Below are 26,592 nucleotides of genomic sequence, written 5' to 3'. Positions count from 1 at the left end.
CCCAGTGTGTGGAATGCTTTCCCTATTCCCTTCTGCCTCTTGGAATCCCTACATCCTTTGCTCTTGTCTCACCTTTTCTCGTTTTCCTGTTATTCTTCCATCTGCCCTTAACTCCATGAGAATATAATCCTCTTGAGAGGAGGGCCTGTGGTTTAACTCTTATCCCTACCCCTGAAGTCAGGGCACACAGCACAATCTGAAAAAAAATGCTTCTAGTTGCATTGAATTGAGATGCAATTATATTTAACATAGACGAGCTCTTGTTTTCAAAGCATTTCCAGATCCTTGTTTGGGAAATGTCCACGACATTCACTACGCTAATGTTTTTCTTCCCTTGAGAAGACAATGGAAGTACAGAGATGGACGGGCTGGTCAAAACCCACTTAGCAAATATGTAGCATACTAATCCACAAATATCCAAAGTTCTCTCCTCTGCCAATGAGAAAAGTGTGGACACAACTGCATCCCTCATTCTCTATGATGTATGACTACACAGAGAGCTTTAAAAAAGGCCTACTTCTGAGAAGAAATTAACACATGGCCCTTGGGACCTCGAAAGTCTTTTATGAAACTAGGAAAAATGCTTTTCCTCCTGAACATGTATCTTAAAAATAATGGGTCCTACCACACTAACCCTGACATGGTTGAACAAGAAATACCTTGATGTTCTTTCTTGTTAGAGGGAGATTTCTCCCAATGGTAACCTGTTAGCATGGGTAGCCTTAGTACCAGCTCCCTACTTTCTCACATCATCGCACAGCCTGTGGACTAGAGAAAAACCATTCCTGTAAGTCATCGTCTTCATTCAGGACTAGCTATCTATCCAAAGCTCCTACCCTTTGCCCTTCAGTGAAACAAAATCTTTTGGACTGTCCAGGGAATGAAGCTGCCTTTTGACTATGGGCCCTAATATGGATCACTGAGGCCTGATTGCACTTAGAGGGCTAAGATTCACAAGATAGTGCTCAGCATTCTCTTGGTTTAGTTGGCTCATGGGAGGGATTTGGGAAAAGGATATTAGTAAACTGAATCCTCATCATAGAAAACACAAGTCCCTCTGGGCTCATCTCCCTGAAATCCCCTTTTATTGAGAAGAGGATGTTGGTAATAAGTGGAGGGGAAGATGGTGGGAACAGGGTGATCTTTCCTCCAAAGTGCCCAGTGCCTGAACATGACCATAAAAGGTCAAGATTTCAAAGAGTAGAGGTTTAGGAAGTTTGAGTCTCTGTATACTGCAAAAATCTCATGACTCTAAGAGGCATTTAAATATTACAAGAGGCATTACTCAGCTACAGAAACCTCAGGACTAACTGGCACAGCCTCATGTGGATCGGGACACATCAGACAAGCCTCAGTGCCCTTGGCACCAAAAACCCTTTCTCTACTGGGTGAGATGAGAGACCAAAGCGCTGTCATTGAGAATGAAACATAATAGGGTGAACCTCTGATGGATGTTGTCATCTCCTTCATTAGAATGGAGGCTTTCTGAGGGCAGAGAATTTCTTGCATCATTGCATCTTGTATCACTTAGCATAGTGCCTGGTGCATAATAAGTCCTTAAGAAATGCTCATTCATTCATTCACTCCTTGTAATGTGACAAAACACAGTAGCCCCCCGTCCTTCAGAGAACAAGAGTCTTGTCAAATACATATTAGTAGAATTTCACTAATACACTCCTGCATTACAGAAGACTTTCATACCAGGTGCTGTAAATCTAACCTCACTGAATCCCAGAATCTCAAAGGCCATCGAACCTTCTGTATCACAGCCATCCCAAGTGGCTTACACTTCAAAGCCTCTGATGAGGTTGCTTTCTCTCCTTCTAAAGGGCAGTTTTAATGCTTAGGAAGTTCTTCCTTCAGTTGAAGTCCTCTAGCCAGAAATACTTCAGAATAGCTCATAGTTGTCAGCAAATTTGAGCCTCACATGCTACTAGTGTTACCTCCATTTTACAGATAAAGAAACTGACACTCCAAGTGCTTCTGGCCCAGGGTCATCTGTCTGGCAGTGATATTGAAGCCACACCTTCCTGACTCCAATTTCCAACCTCCAGACATGATGCCTGGTCACTTCTGAACCCCTTCTACCCAATCATCCAAGTTCTGCTCTTAGTCACTAAGCAGAGCAGGTCCAATTGTCAATCATATACTTGTCCCCATTAAATCTTTTCCCAGCTAAACACAGGAGGTGGGCAGGTCTGAAGCTGTGATTTCACTGGTGTAGGCAAAGCTTTCTATCAGAAAGCTTGAAAGGTCCTCTGGAACTGGAAGTCTTCACAGCTGAGGGACACAGAGCTGTTAAGTGACATGCCCAAGGTCACACAGATCAGAGGGGTCTGAGGCCAGGTTCATACTTTTATTAGAAGACTGTCATTAGTCTTCCTGACTGTAGGTCCAGTGATCTATTGAATGTGTCACCTAGGTGCCAGATACATACATATGTGTGTGTAATCCACATACAATATACCATGCACATACTTGCACACACATATACCTACACATGTGTACGTATGTGGATGACAGAATGCAGTCATAGAGACTGTCCTTGGAGTGGCACACAGACCTGACACCTCCAGACTGGACAACACTGCACATGTTAGTGACTATTTACCTCTCTATCTGATTTGGGGGGGGGTGCTCTGTAGATGAAAGATTGTTTGTTCATTTAATGGGTTTTATGTTGAACCACTGAAAGCCCAGGTCTAGACCAAAAACACACATACATTTATGAACATGGACACACCAGTTGCAATAGAGCAATGGGCACCAATATGTTTTCCCTTGGGCTGCCTTCGACACTGTCTTCATTTTTCACACTTTATATTTTGGAAACAGAAGCCCAGGTTGGATAATTAAAAGCAATCAAGGGAAGCTTTAACATGTCTCCAAGGTAAAGTTCCTGTCAAGTATAATTTTACATGAAAGAAATTGATCTTATGAGGCATATTCTTCTAGTTCAGGATGGGTGAGTATGCTCAGAAACAAAACAGAATTGAGATCCTGGAGCCGGAGGGAACTTGGGGGGTCCCATATTGCAGATGGGGAAACTGAGGATCAAGAAGTGGAATGATTTCTTCAAGATCACAGTAATGTAAATATCGGACATGGGATTTGAACCTAGGTTCTTTGACTTCAGAGAGATAGCATGGTGTAGCAGAAGGGATGGGTGTCCTAGAGTCAGGAATCTTGGGTCCAAACCTCCCTTCTTTTACTGACCGTCTGTATGATTGTGGGCACCTCATCTAACTTCTTAGAACTTTGCCTTCATTATCTGTAAAACAGGACAATGACATCTATTGTGTCTGCTTTACAGGGTTGCTATGAAGCTCCAATGATCTACCTATCTATCTATCTATCTATCTATCTATCTATCTATCTATCTATCAATCTATTATCTATCTATCATCTATCTAGTATCTATCATCTATCTATCTATCTATCTATCTATCTATCTATCTATCTATCTATCTATCTATCTATCTATCTATCATCTATCTATCCATCGACCTATCTATCATCTATCTATGTATCGATAGCTCTCTCTACCATTTAAGTGTTACTCATGTGGTGTGTGCTATTATGTAATTTTCCATAAATGTGAAAGATTACCCAGTGTTGTCACTATCTGAGAGCATCCAATCACTGATGACATTTCTATAGGGCTTTAAGGTTCATAAAACCTATAGGATCAAATTGGCATAGTTCTTGAGGTAATCCATTCCAAACTCCTCATTTCAAATTTAAGGAAACTGAATCTCAAAGAGTTTATGACCCCGCTTTGCTCTAGATGGAAGAGCTAGTTCTACTGGGGAGAAATTTCTAAAAGGTAAATTTAGGTTTGATATAAGAATACACATCTTAATAATTAGAGATATCCCAGGGGGAAATGAGGCACGGGGCTCCCCCTCATTGGAGATCTCTAAGCAAAGGATCAATGCCCACTCGTCAGGAATGCCATTGATGGGGATTTTGTTCAGGTGTGAGTTAAACTAAGTGATGCCTCTGAAATCCCTTCCAGCTCTGAGGTTGTATGGTTGGTTGGTTGGTTAGTGTTTGTCTTTCCTTCTTGACCAAAATGACATTGCTATGTTGGTGTCAAGGTACTATGTGCTCAGCTGTGGTAGAACAAACAAATATGAGCCTGAAAGGCTCTACCACAGGTCAGACATATGAACAATTGGAGTAGAGATGACTCTAATTTTGTGTATCTCATGTTTCCTTTGAGCTACTGAAATTCTGCTTCTCTCAGAGAGCACAATGCCTTCTTTGATGTGAGAGTGACATGCTGGGTGGTCCAGTGCCAGTGTCTCCCATGTCTCACAATATTGTTCTAAGAAACATCTCAAACAGAATTATTTCCAGTTAAGCCAACCTTCAGGGTTCATCTCTTGAGCAGTTTGACTAAGATACTCGAAATGACTGTGCTTATCCACACCAAGCACAACCTTCCTTACTGGTTTAACTGCCACAGATAGTAGATCATTTTCAGAATCATTCTGTTATCAGGATTCCACAGAAGCAGAACTACTTTTGCCAAGAGGTCATGGATTTTCACAAATAAAGCCTTAGAAATTCATTCTAAATATCTATTAAATGGAAAATTCCAGTTATTTCCTCTCTGACATTCTTCCTAGTACCCAAGAAGTACCCAAGAAGTTTTCGGAAACATAAAACATATCTTTTACATTTGAATCATAGACACATTTAAGCTGTTCTAGAGGACAAGACTAACTTTTTTGGGGGGTGTGGGGGTAGTCAGAGCACAGTGGAGACAACTTTTTAGTGAGTCGACCCTGCCAGGTCTGAGTACCAATCCACTCTCAATCTTATTCCTATCCATTGCCATCCCATGCCATCCCATCCTATTCCTATTCTATCCTATCTTACAAATATTTAGTCAGTTTGGTACAGCGGGAATAGTCCTGGATTTACAATCAGAGGACCTGAGTTCAAATTTATTTTATGCTACTTTTTACCTGTGAGTCCTTGGGAAAGCTATTAAATCTCTCCGGAACTCATTTTCTTTTTCCACAACATTAAATGGTTGGACTATAAAACCTCTAAAGTCCCAACTAGCTCTAAAGTTTGATTCCTGGAATTTAAGTGAAAGGGAATGGAGTATAGTTGATACTGGCAGCTAGGTGGTGCAATGACTGGAGCGTGAGCCCTGGAGTCAGGAAGACCAGGGTTCAAATCCAGCCTCAGACATTTACTAGCTATGTGACTTTGGGAAAATCACTTAGGCTCTGTCTGCCTCAGTATCCTCATGTAGAAAATGGTGATATTAAGAGCCACTACCTTCCAGGGGCTGTTGTGAAGATACTAAAAAGCTCTGTGCCAGCCTTAAAGCACGATGTAAATGCTGTTATGGTTTCTAGCTGCTATCCTCCTCATCTTTAGCCTCAGCTATTACGGAGCGCTGGCCTTGAAGATCAGAAGCCCTGGTCTCTTCAAATCTGGCCTCAGACGCTTCCTGGCTGTGCAATGTCAGGGGATTTCCTTGACTTCTTGGTGTCCTAGGCCGATCTCTCAGACAGTAAATTATATCAGGGTCACTAAGCTGTGATCTAAAAATCTCCACACCTGGAATTTTCTAGACGTTTATGAAATTGCAGGACCTGATCCTCCTCCTCTGACTCTCTCTGTCTCTGGGTATCTCTGTCTCTCTGTGTGTCTCTGTGTCTGTCTGTCTCTGTGTCTGTCGCTTTCTCTCTTATCTCTCTTTTTCTCTCTGTTTCTGTCTCTGCCTCTCTACTTCTCTCTGTGTCTCTGTCTCTGTGTCTCTTTATCTGTCTCTCTGTCTCTGTCCCTGTCTGTCTGTCTCTCTCTGCTGTCTCTCTGCCTCTCTCTCTCTCTCTCTCTCTCTCTCTTCCTCTCTCTCCCTCTCTCTCTCTCTCTCCACAAATCCCTGGGTATTCCCTGCTCTCAAGGAGTTTCTAATCTAATTGGAGAAGGGTGGAAGTCTGGGGGTGGTGACTCAGACCTTTAGGAAATTTCCGTTTCTATAATTACCACGGGTCCGGTTATAAGCTCCAGCAGTCAGGCTGCAGGTCGCTCTCCCTGTGCCTTCCGATCCTGGGAAAGCCCAGAAAAGCCTAGGAAACCTCGGGGAGGGTGATGTGTGCTTAAGAGTTAGAAGGGCAGAGATGACTGACAGCCCGGATGACACGAGAGTACATTGTTAACTTGCTCGGCTGACTAATGAAGCTGCGGCACAGTTTGCTTCCCCCCTTGGGGAGTAATTCACCTAATTTCGGCTTGTTCGGCTTGCTTCAATTCCGGGACTCGGCTCGGTGCTGAAATTAGCATGACAACCCTGCCTAGCTCGCTGTTGCCAGCATGGTAGGCTTTTAATAAATGCTGATATGAGTCAAATTTTGCATGTACCTGCTAGACTACAAACTCCTTCAGGGCAGGGAGTCCATCTTTGTGTCTTAGACAAGGTAGAGGCTCAGCGTTGCCTGGGGCTGAATTGCACTTAATGCATAGCCAGAAGAATCATCAAGCAAGGGGAGGGTTGGTCCGCCTGCCTGTTAGACTTCCAAACAAAGCAATTTTTTCCATAAGAAGCTGATAAGCGATGTCTAGGGTGGGATGGTTGGATTGTACCCAAACTGTTCCAAACTGTTCTGTATATATGAGCCTCCTTCAAATACCCTGCTGACCTGCAGGGGATAGTGCATTCATCCAGGGAATTGATAGTCAGGTAATAGCTATTGGCTAAACCAACTGATTTCTGACACTCATTTTTTACCTACTCTCATTTCAACTGGTTTCATCAAAATAAACGTTTTATTTTCTGGTAATTTGGGGGGCAGCAGCGAGGGGGCGCAGTGGATAGAGTGCCTGGCCTGGAGTCAGAAACACTCATCTTCCAGAGTTCAAATATGACCTTAGACAATTCCTCGTTGTGTGACCCTCATCTGTAAAATGAGCCAGAGAAGGACATGGCAAACCGATCCAGGACCTTTGCCAAGAAAACCCCAAATGGGGTCAGAGAGGAATGGACGTGACTGAACAACAACTCCAAAGTTTTTGGGCAAAGGAAAATAGTCAATATTGACTGGAATTTGGTCTCATTCGATATGATTTTAGATTCATCAAAACAAGGGTTCAATGGGGTCCATTTACTGCTCTATCTAATTTTCCACCAGGGATATATTTTAACAACAAGAAACACTCACTCACATTTCAATAATGCTTTAAGGTTTGTAAAGCATTTTCTTCAGAACAATCCTGAGATTCCTGGAAATATAACAGGTGTCGAAACAGAAGCTCAAACGCCACAAAGTGAGTTGACCAGAGTCAACTCACTTGTCCTGAAAGTTCTGGGTAAATAGAAATCCCATAGAAGGACAAAAGGACAGCTGGCTACTTAAAAGAATAGTGACTTATGTATGAAGGAATGATAAGTCCTCTTAAAAGTTAAGAAAGAACAATCTCCTAATTGATTTATTTTGAAAACCTTGATTTTTCCGTATTGAGTTGGCCTAAGTCAGAGTTTTATGCCTTTATCTTAAATTAACTCATAAACTGGTTCTCTTTCAACAAATTTAGATACCATCTCTTTTCCTCGTCCTGAGAGCACATGCTCACAAACACACACACACACACACACACACACACACACACACACACACACACATTATTTTCAGCAGTGAACAGGAACAAAACTGTTGTCAGCCTGAGTTCATTGATGCGATACTGGGCTGTGTAATTTACAGTTGAATTTAATTTGGCTTCATGCTTCACCTCGTATCAAGTATTAAATCATTAACATGATTCTTAGAAGGTTCAGTAACTTAGTGTGCAGAACTGACACCAAAGCCAATTACAACCAATCTGTGAGAGTGGATAAGTTCTAGGGAGTGTCCTGAGGCCCAGAGATAAGTGATTTGTCCAGGGTCACACAGTCAGTATCTGAGAGAAATGATTATTAATAATCAATGATTTGGGGAGATTCCAATCCCCTCCCCTTTTTTTAGACCCTCATTTCAAGACCTCAGTCTCTGAAGGTTGAACTAACTTTCTCTGTCCAGACCCCACCCAGATGAGGTAGCTATTGTGTTCTATGGGGAGGGAGTGGGCATAAATTTGAATAGATTGCCCACTGGCTGGAGGTAGCTTAAGAAATACATGACATAATCAAAGTTCAGGTCCAGTGTCTCATTGTAATATTCATTCTCTCAGTAATTGTTAACCAATCAGAGTTGATTGTCAACCTGGGGAACACTTGCTCTTTGACGGGCATAAAAACTGTGATCACACCACCGTGAGGCTTTTTGGTCTAAGAAAGAGATAGCCAAGTGACCTTCCTTTTATTGATAACATGTTAGCCTTATTAATAAAATGATTAAACTACCCAGAGATTATTTCTCTTGAAACTTTTTAAATACCACACATCAGATCTCCCCAATTCCAAGCCCGTAACTCTGTCTACCACATCACAGTCATGGTAAACCTTAGGAGCAGTAGAGGAACACATTTGGTGTTTTCTGGTTTTTGTTTTGTTTTGTTTTGTTTTGTTTTATTTCTTTAACCTGTGGCACCTACATTATTTCCAGTTTCAAAAATACTCTGATTAAAAAGAAAACTCAGTAGAGCTGCTAGCAGAGGTATATCAATTTACTTACAAGAAAACATGAAGGCTCTTTGCAAGTTTGAAGAAGGAAAGAAAAGTGAATCACAGCAGAAAAAATATTCTAGTTTAAAACATCTCTGCATATTTATATCAAAAAATTTTAAATAAGAAAAAAATCTAGAGTGTACGTAGCATTTTAAGGTTTACAAAGTACTTTAAAAATATTATCTCATTTATTATCTCAAAACAACCCTGGAAAGTAGGTGCTATTATTAATATCCATTATAGAGATGAAGAAACTGACCCAAGGGAAATGATTCGTCTTGGCTCATGCTGCTAGTAGGTGTATAAGGCTGAATTTGAACTCAGGCCTTCCTGACCCAGGGCCCTCTATCCAAACACAGCACCTTAGCTGTCTCGTAGGTTCTCTGCTGGGAACCCAGCAGAGCAAAGTAGTATGTAAAGCAAGACACAGAAAGGTGACTAGAATGAAGACAGTCACAAAGCCTTAATGTGTTAAAGTGAAACTCATTGCGAATTCTAATTCTAATTCTAAGAAAAGACACCACCAGCAAAAATAAATAAGTAAATAGCTGAATGAATGAATGAAAACAAAATTGAAAAAAAGATAAAATGGCCTAAAGTCATCCTCAAATTAATATGGATAAAGTTGGAAAAATAAAACTATCATTATGTGACATTTGTCATCAGCATCTTCTACATAGACCCAAGCACTCCCTAACATTGGATTCTAATGAAAAGGAGTTATTTTAAAAATGCCGACGATACATTTTGAAATCTCCCTTTTGGATTTCTTTTTTCAATCTGAACAATTATTTCCTAACAATCTCTTCCAATGTTTTAAATCCCAAGTGAAACCAATATAGTAAGATAGTGATATCAACAAATCCCTAGAATTTGGCTTCAAAATCATTGAGTATATTTGACCAAGCAAATTCTGACTCACTCACAGAGGTGAAATGACCTTATTCCCATCTCTCAGTACTCTTTCTTGTTCAAATATAAAATAATATTGTTGCCCTGGTTGTCAGTAACTCTCCCAAGAAGCATGTTCACAAACACAAATTGAGCTCTTTGTGGGTACCTGTGCACACATGACACTGCCTTTTAAAAATTGATTAACTCCTGCCTAATCAACACTGATTTTAGTCCCTTTTCTTCTGGAATGTATTTCCATGTGTCACAGATTCTTGGGGCAAGACAACAGAAACTCTTGCATTCCCTGAGCAAAAATAATCCTGGCTTTGGACTAAGGCTTATCTACATGCTAGCGAAAAGACTGTAGGGTTGGTTTTTAAAAATCAGTCAATCCTCCAGATATCTGGGCTACATGACATTCAATGCCTGAGTGGAATGAAGTGACGGAAGTGTTGACTGGCATGACTGGTTTGTGGGGCTTTGTCATGTCTGTTTAAAATCATACAACCAAGAGTCTTGTGCAGGTCTTTCAGAGAATCCTAACCTTATCATGAAAGACAAAGGTGATTTTCTTTTACAAAAAGCCAAATTACTACAAGTCAAATCTAGTTTTTGTTAAGTTAGGAAAATGCAGTAGGTTTTTATCTTAAACTAATTATTCATAAGAGTTTAGGCAGGCTGGATGAAATCTATTTTGACTGAGTATGTATATATTTATGTGTCTTTCAATCATCTATCCCTGTCTCTCTGTCAATATCATCTATGTATCGATCTGTATCTCTGTATCTCTCTCTCATCTCATCTATCTCTGTCCCCTTCTTTCTGTCTCTATCTAGGTATCTATGTCTTGATCTATGTATATATGCCTCCATTTACCTAACAAACACATTGGTATTCATCTACCTCATATCATTCAATCTGGAAATTGCTTAAAATGTACTTGTGATGGCACCATGCCGTTTAAAATAAGGACCTTAAAAACTCTCATGTGGAAGAAACAATTTTCTCTAGAAGTTACAAATTCTTATAGGATAATTTACTATCTCACACATCATAATTTCTGAAAGTACTTTTCATGGGGTGAAATATTTTATTTAATTTGCTTTGTATTATTTATATTAGATTTTATAGGAATAATTTCCCCTTCCTGATAAATATATATGTAAGTGTATATATATGTATGTATGTATATATACACACAGACATACATAGATGTATACGTGTATACCCACCAACACATCAACATTAACAGCTCCTGTTGGTGGAGCTAGGCCCTCACTCATTTATCAGTCACACTGACTAATATTTACGATAGCCTGTATTTTGCTGTTTTCTTCTTCGCCACTCCCTGTGGTGCCCAGCAGGGTTATTCCCATAATTTATTCCTCTCTGTCAGAAATGCTGTTTTTTATATAATTTTGATAAATTACATTCCTAACGTCTCGTGATTGCCCGCCAACGTTAGAAGAGATCAAGACGGACGCTAACTTACTTTGCTTTGGCCTCTGCATCTTCGTAGGCCTTGTTGGAAACGTCGTCCAAGCCTCCGATCAAGTGCTTGAAGGAGCTGCAGAAACAAAGGGACAAGGATCAGGAAACAAGCCCTAGAAGGAGAAGCTTGTTCACCTAGGGAGGGAGATTGGGATCAGAGATCTCCCTGACAGAGGGAACTCCCTCCACCAATGCAGGCAAGCACCCCTTGGTGACTTGCGATTTTGAGAGCTGAAGGCCTGGGGGCACTGAGAGGTTAGGGGATTTATCCAGGGTCAAACAGGCAGGATTTCGTGGCTCCAAGAACAGCAGTCTATCCACTAGGCAACACTGCCTTTTGTATGTTATATAAATAATAGTGTATTTCACATAAAGATATAGATGTACTTGAGTGTACGTACATGTAGCTTATAAGTGTATAGAATAGCATATTTAATATAAAATGTGAATTCATGTTTATGTGTATAATGTATGTTTCAAATATACACGTGTGTGTGTGTGTGTGAATGTATGTAATAGCGATTAATAGCTAACATTTCTATAGTGCTTACTATACGCCAGGCAGTGTGCCACATACTTCTTATCTCATGTGATCCCCACGACAACCCTGGGAGGTAAGTGCTATTATCACCTCCAGTTTACAGGGGAGCAGCCTGAGGCGAATGCAGGTGAAGTGACTTGCCCAGGGTCACACAGCTAGGAAGTTTTGAGGTCACATTTGAACTGAGGTTTTCCTGACTCCAGGCCAGGGATCTACCTTCTGTGCCACCAGCTGCTCCTAGTAGATATTATATGTGAATACAGATTAGTTAACATGCACATTACATGTATGTACATACAGACTAGTTCACATATATATAATATAGATACATATTATATACGTATATAATATAATTAAGCATAAATGTATATGAACTTATCAATAGCACGTTTCAGATACACATTAGGTTGACATAAATGTAGGAATAATAATAGTACATTATATACATATGTGCCATGATAATAGTACAATATATACATATGTGCCATGATAATAGTACATTATATACATATGTGCCATGATAGTAGTACATTATATACATATGTGTCATGATAATAGTACATTTCAGATACAGATGCAGATATCTTTAAGGTTTGCAAACTACTCTGTTCTTTTGCACTGCATTCCCACAAAGACCCAGTGAGGTACTTAGGAGCAAGATGTACTGTTAAATCCTCCTTGGAAGTATTAGGCTAACAAAAGCTTATCTGTAGGTAAATGTATTTGTAAATGGAAAGGAATCTTTAGAAAGTGACCTTTATGCAAATAAGATCTTGGGAAATCGCATTTTGTTACTTCTATTTTGAAATGATTTTGACTGTCCTAATCATAGCTGGGCGTGCAACTTAGTAAAGCAGTCTTTAAGAAGCCCGGGTGGCCACAGACAGGCCATCCCTGGCTTGATCGCATAAAAGCAGTTCCCAGGGACTGTTTACCGCAGCAAGGAGGCAAATGCTCTACAGTTTTTCGTGTCCAAACACAGAGAAGGCATGTGTCTGGCCCAAGGACACACAGCCCGGAGGTATCCGCTGGGGCTGGAAGACAAGCGTGTTTGCCTTCAAGGCCAAATTTTTATACATGACACCATGTTGTCTCTTGTATAGTATGTATATATATACATGTATATATGTTTATATATCTATATATGCATATATATGTATATATATGTGTGTTTGTAAATATACATAAACACATATCTATATGCATGCATATGTGTGTATATATGTATATACAGTCCCAAAAGTCTTAGTGAAGTTTTAATCTCTAATAACTGCAGATATATAGATGCTTCTAACTTTAAAAAGATAATATTTGAAGGGCTAATTATTAAAATCTTAAAACATTGATATTTTTCTTATAAAAATTCAACATAATCACCATCTTCTGTTATATATTGTGTAAACAGATATTTGAACTTCTTCAAAATTTTCATCTGTTGAAGTTCAATGACTGAAAGGATTCCATTTGTAGGCCCAGCCTTGGGAGAACCCAAAGAAGGGGGTATTGAAGCATATGTGATGGTTTTGATGAGACTTCACAAAAAAAAAATGAGCTGATAAGACTGATATGCCCAATAAGAGAAGCTTGCCTCCTAATCCACCAATTTGACAAAGCGTCATCCAGAAACCATAGCACGTGGAATGCATAATGGCGGGTCTATCATGCAAATATTACAAAAATAAATGTAAAGTAAATTTAAATAAAGTTTCAGAGAATTCTATTGTAACTTCGTGGCATTTATAATTCTGAAGGTATTAAAACTGAACTGAGACTTTTGGAACAACATACATTTACACACACACACGTATACACATATATAAAATATTAGTATATTTCAGATGTAGGTTGATTACATATATATACAGTACAGTAATGTATTTCATAAATGGATTTAGATATAGATATATGGTTGTATCTCTATAAAAATATGTATTTCAGATAGAGATTTGTTATAGATATAACTATATAGGCATATAATTATAGTACATTTTAAGTGTAATTAAGTGTAAATACAAGTATCTTTAAGGTTTAAAGATCATTGTTTTTACTGTCATGTAATCCACATCATGAACCTATGAGAGAGTACCACATTCACATTAGGAACTAGAGTTCAATGATGTGACAAACTCCTAGTGTGAGAACGCCTTTCCACTAGCGCAGATTGTAACCCTAGTCTACAACTTAATAGCTAAATTTCTTTCGGCATTAAGAGGTTACTCAGTATCCCACAGCTAGTAAGGGTCAGGAGTAGTCTTTGAGCTTGGCTCTTCCTGGCTCCAAGCCCACCAGCCTAACCTCTATAATTTGCTTCCTGTGTAGACACTACTCTGTGGTCCCATTTTACAGATAGGGAAGCAAGAGAGGTCAAATGAATTGTCTTAGTCCCCCTGTGCTACTCCTAGGAAGGAGGTAAGATCATTAGGGCATTTCACCTTTCTTTGTATCCCCAACATGCAGCAGAGTGCCTGGCATACAGTAAGTGCTTAATAAATGCTTGTTGCTATCATTGATAATAATAAGCAGGGTTGTAGGTTCAGTAAAATCAGTAGGGTGGAAGATTGATTCTGGGTTCTTCCCTCTATGCTAGGTCAATCCATCATCAGATATTTATTATGCACTTACTGTATGCTGGGTTCTGTACTAAGTCTAGGGATGGCTACAAAAACAAAAGTAACACTGCCCCCAATCCTGCCACAGTAACTTACATTTTATCAAGGCAGACAATATGTACACAAACACATCCATACACAAAACTGTACACAGAATACACAAAATCAATACAAAATCGTCGGGCAGTGAGGGTGCTAGGAGCATGCCCAAAAGCCTACTCATGTGTTCCACAACACTGATTTTGCACACACATGTACAAGCCCTGTGTATCCTCTTTGTGGATTTTAGGAGGAAGTATTTCCTTGAGGGCACAGTCCTGGTCTCAGGGAGCTTGTATTCTGCTGAGGAGTATGTGATATTCACACAATTCAATGGAACAAGAGGGAGGGGATGATGAAGCGATCAAAGGCGCCTGGGAATATCTGAGGAGGGACAGAGCACTTTGAGCTCGAGTAGCCGGGAAGATGGAAGATAGCTTCTTCCAACCCTGGCCTCCTTGGTTCGCTGCAAATGGCTTTGCTGAATTCCTCTGTGCTCTCCAGAGAGTTAGCAAATGCCATCCTCCCAGAGGGTGAGTGAGGCATGCTCTGCCAGTGGGGACCACAGCCCTTCCGGAGGCTGATTTCATTCCCTCGTGTCCTGATGACAGTTATTAGTGCACTGAAGTGACCATCGACTAAATTAGAGACTACTAGCGGCTCACAGACATACTGCGGGACGCTTGCGGCTACTGCCACCAGATTTTCAGCTCTCTAGGAAAGCATCTTTGCCGAGTAAAACTGACCATAAGTTTCTGATGGAAATGGGGAGGGGAAGGTCGAAGGAAATGAGAATTCTCTCGTTTTAAGTTGTAAAGTTTCCTGCTTTGCAAATATGTAAGCGACATTAGCAATTCTCTCCCATCAATGAAAGGGGGAAAGTTATGATAGCTGAGATTTGTAGAGTGGTTTGAAGAATGAAGCCATCTATTTGCCTGTATGTTCTCATTTGATCTCTAAGATAACCATGTGAGGTAGGTATTGTCACACTCATTTCATAGACGAGAAAACAGAGTTTCAGGGAGGTTAAGTGGTTTGTGCAGTCACACAGATGCTAAGTGTCGCAACAGGATTCGAATCTAGTGCTTCTGGAGTCTGATGTCTAGCCCTCTATTGACGAAGTCAGGCTATTGCTCATGTAAATACCATCCATGATATTACTGAAATTTGATTTTGGTGGGGGGCGGGGTCATCAGTCAACTAGCATTTATTGAGTGCCTACGATTTGCCAGGCACTGTTCTAAGCACTGGACACACAAAGAAAGGTTCTAAGCAGCTGTCCTCAAGGAGTTTCCATTCTAATGGGGAAAACAATGCATAAAATAACTAGGTACATTGTAGACGTATGGATGGAAGGTCACCTGAGAGGGGAAGGTACCATTACCATGGGGACCAGGAAAGCCTTAATGTAAAAAGAGATTTGAGTTAGGTCTCTTCCTAAAAAGAAGAGACAAGGAAGGAAACCATTTAAGGAGTGGAGGACAGTGCAGGCAAAGGCATGGAGATGGGAGATAAGGCTTCTTTTCTTTGATCCCATAATTCTCCCAGTTCCTTGTTTAAACTTAAAAGAATTTTGAGTTTCAGATGTCAAATGAGCCAATGTTGCTATGTGGGACTGCGAGACAGAAGCAGAAGATCTGGGAAAAATAATAATCTTCTAGTCCCCAAATGGTACATTTTACATTTGGGGAAACTGAGTCCCAGAGAAGTGAAGTGACTCATCCTTAGTCTCTCAGCCAGTTACTAGCAGAGTCTGAAATTGAATTTTGCTACTTAGCCTGGTGCTCTCCCCATTCATTTCAACGCCCTTCTTTATACAAGAAAATATAATTCATTATGAAAACATTACTGCCTAAGAGCATCTGATTCTTTCTAGAGTGTCTTAAATAAGCTGATTTCCCTCTCCAGATGAAGCATAACAACCCCTATATGACTGCACATACATTTACTCCAAACTGTCCCATGATTCAGCGCCTCAGAAACATTTAAAAGTCATAGGAAATAAGAAAAGAATGAGCTCAGGAAAGCTCGTCTCTCTGCTGGTGGAGACTGGCACGGAGGCAGGCTTCAGAGGGTTGGTGAGTTCCCAAAAGGCAACAAAAGAAATCTCCCACCGGCTTCTTATTGGCAGCCAGGCTTCCTGACTTACAGTTTTTGGCCGAGGCCACTAGGCTATGCTAGAACTCTACAGATGCCCTCTGGGAAATCCCTGTTGAAAACGATTACGAGGGAAAGCGGCCTCCACACAGATGTAGAAGGAAGGACCTTATCACTAGGGAACCGTTTTAAAGGTGCCAACATCAGATCGTAAACTTTTGATAAGCCTACTAGGGATGACAATTCTGGCTGAATCCTCACTGTTGGCAACACTGGGCCTTTGAAAAACCAGACCTAAACAGCAGGAACCAGCAAGATTGGAGCAATAAGCCCCTTTATAAGGATGGAATTAGCAAGACCCCACTTAAAATGGGATATCATTAGGCTTTCAAAAATGTTTGCATTTCTTCATGCTCCATTTTGTTTTGTGGTCACTTCTGTCCAAACCTCTAATTTCCACAGCTCCTCTGGGGCTGGGATGATCTCTTGTCACCTCGGGACAAGCACAGAGATTACATTCTTACAGGTCAAATGTAAAGTCCTAGAGGGCAGGGACTGCCTTGTTTTGTATGTGTATACCTCCACCATTTAACACAGGGCAGGCACTTGGTAAGCCTGTATAAAATGTTTATTGAGTATGGCCTCCATCAAGACCAGCACTAAAATGAGATTTTAACTACAATCTATCTCTTCAGGGGGAGACAAGTAGTTTAGACCACGCCTCCTCATTCTGGAATTTGGAGGTTTTCCTCTTATCAGCTTGGGCAAAGAAATATTATGTGGTTTGAGATGGAGGAATGGGAGAAAGTAAAGGGAGAGTCCACTAAAAGGAAAAGGAAAGAATGCAGGAGAAGAGGGAGCAAATAACCATCACACGGCAGCAAGGGGTCAGTGGAAGCAGCAGCAGCAGCAGCAGCAGCAGCAGTGATAAGTAAAACACTTGGGGAAGAATGACTTAATTGTTCCCCTCCTCAAACTCACGCCTTTGGGGACAGTGGAGAAGTGAAAGCCAAAAGTGAAATGACCGAGAGGGGATGGACTTAGGGTGTTGACTGGGCATGGCCAACATGGGAGTTTATTTTCCTGGACTCTTTGTGTTTGTTACAAGGGTTCGGTTTTTCTTTTTTTTCTTTTCCCTCAATGTTGAGGGTAGGTGGAAGTGGGAGAAAATAGATTTCTGTCAATTAAAAAAAAGTTGTGAAATTTAAAGGATCAAGTGGTAAAGCTTTAAGACTGCTTAATAAAATCCTGCTGCTTGTCCATATGTCTGGAAGGCTGAGAAACTGTCGATTTGTAGGGAATGTGATGAACTGATAGAATCCATCGCCTTCTCCTAAGCTTCAGCTGGATAGACTGGCACTGGCTTGTAAGTGGGTCCTCTTATATCTCATTATTGACTGTGATGGGTACATTTCCTTGGGTCCCTTTGTTTGAGACATGAGAGCACTGGACAACTGTGGGAGCTACATGGAAGACAGTGGCCTTTTCTAGCCCAGGGCTGAGATCCCAACCCTCTAGTTCATTGTTAGAGGGGATTCTTCCTCTCACTGGGAACATCATTATGAGCTGTTGGCTTGTTTCATGACTTCATTCCTTCCCAAGCACAGAATTAGTATGAACTTGGAACTTTAAGACTTCCTAATCAACCTAACCTGTTGTTTTGCTTAGAGAAGTCAGGCTGATTTTTTTATGTTACAGTGTTTATTTTTGGTTCTTTTTATCCTTGGTGTGTGCGCGTGTGTGTGCATATGTGTGGCGCGCGCGCGCGCGCGCGTGTGTGTGTGTGTGTGTGTGTGTGTGTGTGTGTGTGTGTGTGTGCAAGGACATAGAATAACTTCTAAATACCTTCTTGCAAAAAGAACTGTTAACTGAGGTTGGTACAACCCATTTAATTAATCTGTTTCCAAGTTTTTCTGAAGTATTTAACAATCCATGTAATTCTATTCAGCAAGGTTTTATTAAGTGCCTGCCATGAGTTAGACATTGTGTTAGATGGTAAGAATTCAAAGGCAAAAAGCAAAAATTTCCCAGTCTTTCAGGCCCTTAATTCTAGTGTTCTGATGGGAGAGGGGGAGTGAAAAGGGGAGAGTGACACAAGTGTGACATTAAGTGAATATAAATTATGTCTGCCTAGATGGTGCTATGGACTAGGGATGCTGGCTTTGGGGTCAGAGGACCTGCCTTTGATACTGACTGACCCTGGGTAATTCATATAACCCCTCTCATCCTCAGTCTCCTTATCTGTAAAATGGAGTTAATAGTAGCATCTACTTTATGGGGTTGTTGTGATGATCAGATTATACGCACACACATATACACACGTAATTTTGTTATTATACACATGTGTGTATATATTCTATGTGTGTATTATATATATAGTGTGTATGCGTGGGCAGTCAGGGGCTGCTGGCTTCAGGGGAGGCCTTGGTGAGGAGATGCTGAAACACCATTGTAAATTAAGGGTGACTTGGGCAATTTTATCTAGCCTATGCTTACATTTCTAAAGGGAAAACGTGGGGGCCCTAAGGTGCTCTCATATGTCATTTGTTAGCTGTCAGTTGTGAGAAAACGATGAATTCTAATTAAGAAAAAGTATTTAGATACAGAAAGCATTTTGTGAACCATAAAGTGGCGTAGACATGCTAGTTATTAATTATCACCCTGATCTGATTCTTAAACAATAGTCACATATTTGTTGGAATGCAACTACACTACTTCTACGACTGAAACCGTGAGTACGACTACCACCACCGCCACCACTACTACAACTACAACAGCTACTACTACTACCACTGCTGCTGCTGCAGCCTACTACTACTAGTACTACCACCATCACCACCACTAGCTAACACGTCTATAGCACGTTATGCAAATGCTTTACAAATAAGCTCTCACTCCATCCTCAGAACAGCCCTGCAGAGGTGCTGAAGTAGGGGAAGGGTGGATTTGATAAGCACCAAGGTCCGTTCACAATGTAAAATTCCACAGTTCTTTTGGAAAAATGATTACTGAATAGCCAAGAACAGTTTAATGGAAACAGGCTTAGAATGGGATTAGGAGGTAATGAGTTCAAATCCCAACTCTGTCATTTCCTATTTGCTTGAACTTGGGCAGATTCCTTGGCCTCAGTTTCTCCCTCTATAAAATGAGCATATGTGAGCCCCTGAGGTCCTTTCTGGCTCTTACTGTGTGACATCGGAACTGCTTGGTGCTTTTTTTGGTCTTTCTCTTGTGAATTCTATCCACTTTTTTGTCAATAACCCTTACTTAGGAAACAATCTTAAAAAGAGGAATAAAGAATCTTTTAGAATAAGAACGCAATCTGCTTTTTCCTTCTCTGTTTCTAAATCCTCGATTCCTCTAAGCTAACCTTTCATTATTCCAGAAATTTAGGAATGAGCAGAATTTCGCTAAGACCCGAGGGTCAGTCAAGTTCACCCATGCCAACTCTAGTAATGGAATAATTTAGAACATTTTGATAAATATAATTGAAGGTCTTCACAGAATTGATCACTCTTGGAGCAAGGCTGAACTAATGAGTTGTCTCCTTTTTTGTTCTTGCAGACACTCCTAGGGAAGTCTGCCATCCGTTTGACCTTCTAAAACAGACATTTCCTTCCAAAGTATTAATCTAGCCCCAGGATGACTTTTAAAATATTTATTTACATGCTGTGACATTTCTTCATTAATGAAGGGTAAGCCTTATAAAAAATCTGAGCGAGCATATTGAACATGCCTTGCAAATTTCAGCAATAATTATAACTGAACACATGGGTCTAATTTACTATGTTGTGACTTATCAATCATAAAAGAAATGAAGGAAAAAGCAGAAAAATTAATTTCTATTGATATAATAATCTTAAAATTTATAGCAGAGCTGCTGCTTTGTCACTACTATATTATCAAATACAATTTATAGTTGTGATTAGAAATAATTGAAGGAAAACTTGAAGTAAAATCATTATTATTTGAGATTTATATGGCACTTCAAGGTTTGCACAGTCCTTGGCATATATTGTGTCCTTTTGGCCTAAACCCCACCTCTAAGTTACATAATACAAGTTTTGTTGTTATTGTTGTTCAGACATATCTGACTCAAAAACCTATTTGAGGTTTTCTTGGCAAAGATACTGGAGTGGTTTGCCATTTCCTTCTCCAGCTCATTTTACAGATGTGGAAACTGAAGCAAACGGGGTTCAGTGACTTGCCCAGGGTCACACAGCTAGTAAGTGTCTGAGGCCAGATTTGAACTCAGGAAGAGGCCTGGCACTCTATCCACTGAGGCACCCAGTTGTCTTACATGTTTATTAGCCCTATTTTAAAGTAGAGAAAACTTAAGATTTAATTAGAGGTTCCTACAAGAGATTTGCTTATATCTGTTCTGTAGGGTTGGGGCCAATAATCAAACCATTTGATGGGTCTTTGGCCTCAAAGTATTGTCCAAACACCAGACGCTCCCACTATTTCCTTAATCTTGGTATCTTTACATCACTGTTAGGAAAACCTCATTTATAAACAGCAACAAAAACCAAGAGAAACTGCTGGGCTTCAAAGCCATCTGCATCCAGGTTAGTAAAAGCAACAGGAGTTTCCATTAAGAAATCGGAGTTAAAAGGGGCCATTCTCTCATTCCAGGAAATCTCTCTGTTGAAGAACGTTATGGTCGCTGGACTCAGCAGGCAGCAATTCGCGTTATTAAGATGTTTGCATGATTAAGCCCAAACTCTTTTCTGAAGGGAGCTGATTACTCAGTGGTACATCTAGAAGATGGGTAATTTGGCTTGCTAGTTGTGAGACGAGGCTTCAATTAGAGAGAAACACTGATGAAAACAGACTCGTTGGAGCTGAGTAACCCCAACACTGAAGTGAGAACCAATGAACATCCCAACTCCCGTCCCCCTGCCTTTTCACTGATCCTCCCCCACATCGCCCAGCCTGTGACTCTTAGAATTCCATGTCTCTTTTTAGGCACATTCTGGGAAGATGGCAGAAGAGGTCCGAATTTTCCAGATTCTCCAAATTGCCTCCACAAACAGAACATCTTTTTTTAAATTTTTTTATTATTTTATTTTTATTCAGAACATCTTTTAAGACTCACCTCAAATGCCTCCTACACAAAGCCTTTCATGATGCCAACTCAGCTGCTGGGGTCTCGATCCCTTTTTGCTTGTATTTATCTTTGTCTATTTTGCGCATGTGTACCTATCTGTGTGTTTTTCCTGATAGAAACCAAATTCTTTGAGACCAAGGTTTGCCTCACTTTGTCTTTGGATCCCAGAACCTAGCATGGTGTTCAGAGCAAACCAGGTGTTGAATAAATGCGTGCCGATTGAATACTTGATCCATCTCCAACAAGTTCACAGGATCACAATATCATAAATGGAAGAGACCTCAATTGTCACCTAATCTAGTCCAAATCCAGACACAAATTCCCAATATAATGCAACAACCAAGGGGACATCTAGCCTTTGAAGACCTCCAGTTCAGGGGAAATCTGATACTGTGTCCTGAGGCAGCTCATCTCGCTTCTCAATAGATGTGATTGTTAGGAAGCTCTTGAACTCAATCCTAAATCTGCATCATTGCAATACAAGTCTAATCTCTGTTCTGTGTGATAGTCTTTCAAATACTTTTCCCTCAGTTTTCTCTTCTCCATACTAACCATTCCCAATTCCTTGTACCAGCCCTCACTTAGCATGGGTCTGCCATCTTGGCTGTCCTGCCCTAGATGCTGTCCAGTTTATCAATGGCCATCCTAAACTGTGAGGGTCAGCTGGTTTGTTGGATGATTTCACTATCAAATGGGTGAAGATGTCAATTTCTTTGGATCTCAAAGGGTGTTGGGAAGCCCACTGTGCCTTTGAGATGTGGCTCTTGGTCTGGGCAGAGATTTGTCTTCTTGGTTATTTTAAGAATTGGCACATGGGCTCTGATTATTTTTTCAATCAACAAACACTCACTGAGTACTATGTAGTACTTCTTTTGGTATTCAGGTTGCAAAAGATAAGACAGTTCTTGCCTTCAAGGAGGTTACATTCTTTTGGAGGAGGGGAGGTATACCATGCACACAGAAAAGAAATCTGAATAATATACAAAGTAATGCAAATTAATTTGGGGCTAAGGGAGCCACTAGCAACTGGGAGGGGATTGGGTTGCATATAAGAAGGAAGGTTGAGATTTCTGTAAGCCAAAAGTAAGGAGGGAATGCATTTTAGGCATGGGGTACAGAAATCAGAAATGGATTGAGGCACATGAGAAATGAATGAAAGAATGAAAGAAAAAAGATTTTTATTTAGCATCTCCCCTGCGCCAGACATTGTGCAAAATTCCGGAGAAACAAATATTTAAACAATGAAGCCCATCTCCACCCTCAAGAACAGTATAACCAAACAGAGGGAGACAATACTGAAAGGAGAATGACAGCCAGGGAAACATATTTAATTTGAAAAGTTTCAAAGATGATGAGTGCAGTGACGTGTTCTCCTTAGCACACCAGACACAGCACTCTGGTTGGACCTAATCACGAGTGAAGGAACATGATGAGGTATACGTCCAGAAAGCTAGACTGGAGTCAGATTTTGAAGAGCCATTGGCCATGCTTAACTAGATTGGTGAGGGCAGAACATTAACTCCCTTCTTATTCTTTAATATTTGGAGGCCATACCATTGAAAAAGGTCATGAGTGGATCAATCCCTCTCATATATCATAATCCAACCCCGACCTGTTACCCTCATGACCAAAGTGATTTCAGCCCACATCTCAACATGCAAGGGACAAGGCCTCTTCTAATTTGCCAAGTATTTTGAGGATAACCAGTCATTAAACTTTTGTGGCTCTGATGGCTGAACTGACCTTTGAAATTTAGATATAGATGAAAAGGAAATTAAAGGTTGAGGCTGCTTTCCCATAAAAAGTGTGGTTCATTAAACATGACAAAGGCCATGGAGAATAGTGACCTGACTTAAAGAGTATTAGGGCACTGAGAACCAAAGGCTTCTAGACCTCTTGTTCCATAATATATTTAATTTTACTTTAAGGAAAGAATGTATGCTTCAATTTTGTCATGGAAGATGCAGCTGGATCTGTCAGACAGAAATGATGCCTGGAAGCCAGGAACTCCAATGGTAATGTTAGCTATATATCTGCCTTGCTCTATGACCTTAAACAAGTGTCCCAGTGTTCTGTATTTATAATCTGAGAGATAAAAACCTCTGTGAATCCCATTGGGTCATGTGGTTAAATGCATTGTTATAATGGGCCATTGCCTAGAAACAGAAAGATAAGCCCAGAGGATCCCTGCTATTTTGTGTAGGAAGAAAACTTAGATGGGTCATAAAAAATAGTTTGGTCTACTGGTAAAAGATGAGAAATTAAGAATGGGTCACAATCTGTGTCATTGGAGGTAATGCCCACATTGAAGTCCTGAATCTATACGTGCTTAAGTCCTTTCTGTACAAAATGGGGGGAGGTATGAAGAGAAGAAATATATTACAGAAACAATTTATTCTGGTAAAATAAGGTGTATGCGACAGAATATTTGCATGACAAACTAGCCTCAAAGAGCAAATATTTAGTTTAAAACATTACCTGCTAAAATTGAAGATTCTTTAACACATGGCTCATTTGGGAAATCATGGCCCATCTATGCCTACCAATTCTTTGAAGAATTGGACAAAATGTTCACAAAATTAATGCTAATAAATATGGTTATCATGTGTGAAAACTGGCCAAGCACTTTGTGGACTTTATCTCATTTGAGCTTTACAATGATCTTCTGAGGTAGGCGTCCCAGGCATGGACACCTCCATTTTGCAGTTGAGGAAACCAGAAAAAGCGAGGATAAATGACTTGCCCATGTGTCATGGACAGAGTTTAAACTAAGGTCCTCTTGTCTCTAAATCCAGCACCCTAGCCACTAAATTACTCCGCCCCTCCAGGAAAAACTGAATTCATGAACTATGCCTCCTGTCCAGGACCCACTAGAGTTGGCCAATGCTTCATATTCCCCTCCAAGTACTTCTTGAACTTAAGGTCCATTTCTTTTTTTAACATCCATCTTCTTCCAATGATTCTGTGGAGCTGAGGGTCATGGAATACCAGAGTGAATGTGACTAATCTATTGTCATTGGTATTTAAAAATTATTGAAAAAACAGCATATCTGGACGTAGGCAAATGTGCCTCTGATTTTAAAAAGAGGAAGAAAGTAGACTGTTCTAGCTTTGAAATGATAAATATGACATGAGAATGCCGAAGGATCGAGGAGCTTAAAGCATTGGAGAAGAGAAGCTTTTCAGGAACGTGGTAGGGGAAGTGTGGCAGCTGATTTTAGTTATCCGAAAGGCCACCTCATTGAAGACAGATTGGCTATAGAAGAAGAGGCAATGTGGTCCAGTGGAAAGAGCAATCTCATATTTGGAATCAGAGGCTGTGGTTTCATATCTGACCTCTGCACCTTCCGACTGGTTGACATTGGGTGCTTCATTTGACCTCTTTTAGTTCCACCCTCTTCATCTACAGAATGAGAGGAGAGTATGCCAGAGTTTCCATCTTGAAATCTCTGATCCTATGGCTCTGCCAATGGGGAGAACTGGAAAAATTGGCCAGGATAAAGAGCAGCAGATCTCAACTCCATGTAAGGGAAACTACCCTCCTATCAGACATGGCTGAATCTGGAATGAGCTAGCTGCCTTTGTATAGAACGAGGAACATAAATATAGATTTAGAGCTAGGAGGGACCTCAGACACCATCAAGCACGACCCTATCACTTTGTAGATGAGGAAACTGAGGCTTAGATAAGTTAAATCCAATCACCTCATGTTCCAGTAGTGGAATCTGAACCCAGGCCTTCCTGGTTCTAAGTCTAGCACTCTATCCACTGCACACCATGGCACCTCTCTTAAAAGCATGTGGCCGGAGTTCTTCAAGTAGATGCTGGATAACCACTTGTTGGGGATATATTCCTGCTTAGGAAGGAGTTAGACTAACTGGGTTCTGAGGTCCTTCTATTATTCCTAAAATGTGACACAGAATGGGTCTTTTTGGAGGAAAGGTGCTAATATACAAGGGTTATGTGTGTCTCCCTGCATGCATGTATGTCTATATAAATAGTGTATATGTGTGTGTGTGTGCACATGTATACATATCCACAGATGTCTGTAAAGGTATACATACGCACATGTACATATTATGCATACATACACAAATATAAACATATACGTATATACATGTATGTACAAATTCTGGAGGAAGCAGACTTTGGATGGTCACATCAACAAGCATTTATTAAGTGTCTACTGTGTGCCAACCACTGTGCTAAGTGCTAGATAATGGAGGAAGCACATCCCTAGCACACAGTAAGGACTGAATAAATGCTTGCTGAGTCACATTGAATTAAATTGATCTGCATGGTTCAGCCAATGAGACTCTTCTTCTAAATTTGAAAATGGAGAGTTAAATGGGCATAATTGAGTAAAATAGATTAAAATATCAAAGAACTTATTGCAGACTGATATGTAGGACATTAATGAGGATAATTATTTTGAAAACTAATGAGAATTACATGCATGAGCCTCAGTTGCAATTATGGGGCAGAGGGGATCTCAAAATGAAGTGTAAATTCCATTTTCAATTACAGGAGGCAGATTAGAAGGCAACTCTAAAGTATATTTTTGCTCTCTTACGTGACAGAATGAGCTATAACAGCAAGTTGCTCTAGGATTTGTAGTAAAGTGGCCAAGATAAGTGCTGTGCCTTTGATTTTTTTCTCACTTCTATGGCCAAAATGTTAAAGACGATGATTTCATTGAGGACTGGGGGAAGGATGGCAGTGCCATATGCCCTTCACTCATTCAGATGAGTAGAGATGTTGAGGGGAGGCTTTAAGATCATCTTCGGCTGGGCATGGTGGCACACACCTTTAATTCTTCCACCACAGAGCCTGAGGCCTGAGGTTTGTTTGGGCTCCAGCCTTCTGAACTTCAACAGGTTAAATCAGTCAGGCTTCCACACTGTCTGGCACCAATATGCAGAGTTCCTGGGAGTAAGAGGTCACACTGCGCCCGGCAAGGTGAACCAGCTCATGTTAGACACTAAACAAGTCAAAGCTCCTGTGCCAATCAAAAGTGGAACTGGGCTTGTGAGTTGCAGCTGCCCTGCCAGCCTGGGTGAGACTGGGAGACACAGTCTCAAAAAAAAAAGCTGCTCTGACACTGACATTGATCCCTGTGAGGCCACCCAACTCTCCTAATTTAGCTGGGTGGGGGCGTGGATGTCAGACACAGAGCCCTTCCTTC

The 26,592-nt window shown here is 40.6% G+C and overlaps 1 protein-coding gene across 1 annotated transcript in view; it reads right to left on the bottom strand.

The window, feature by feature from the left end:
• Positions 1–26,592, bottom strand: part of LOC118828877 (cGMP-dependent protein kinase 1) — a 173,316-nt gene that overhangs the window by 131,300 nt on the left and 15,424 nt on the right. The window contains exon 2 of the mRNA XM_036735763.1: positions 11,013–11,087. The gene's annotated coding sequence lies outside the window, so the exon portion shown is untranslated. The remainder of the gene's footprint in view (positions 1–11,012; positions 11,088–26,592) is intronic.

Source organism: Trichosurus vulpecula, chromosome 8, assembly GCF_011100635.1.
Source record: "Trichosurus vulpecula isolate mTriVul1 chromosome 8, mTriVul1.pri, whole genome shotgun sequence".
In the NCBI taxonomy this organism is placed as follows: Eukaryota; Metazoa; Chordata; class Mammalia; order Diprotodontia; family Phalangeridae; genus Trichosurus; species Trichosurus vulpecula.
This window is presented reverse-complemented; position numbering and strand designations above follow the sequence as displayed.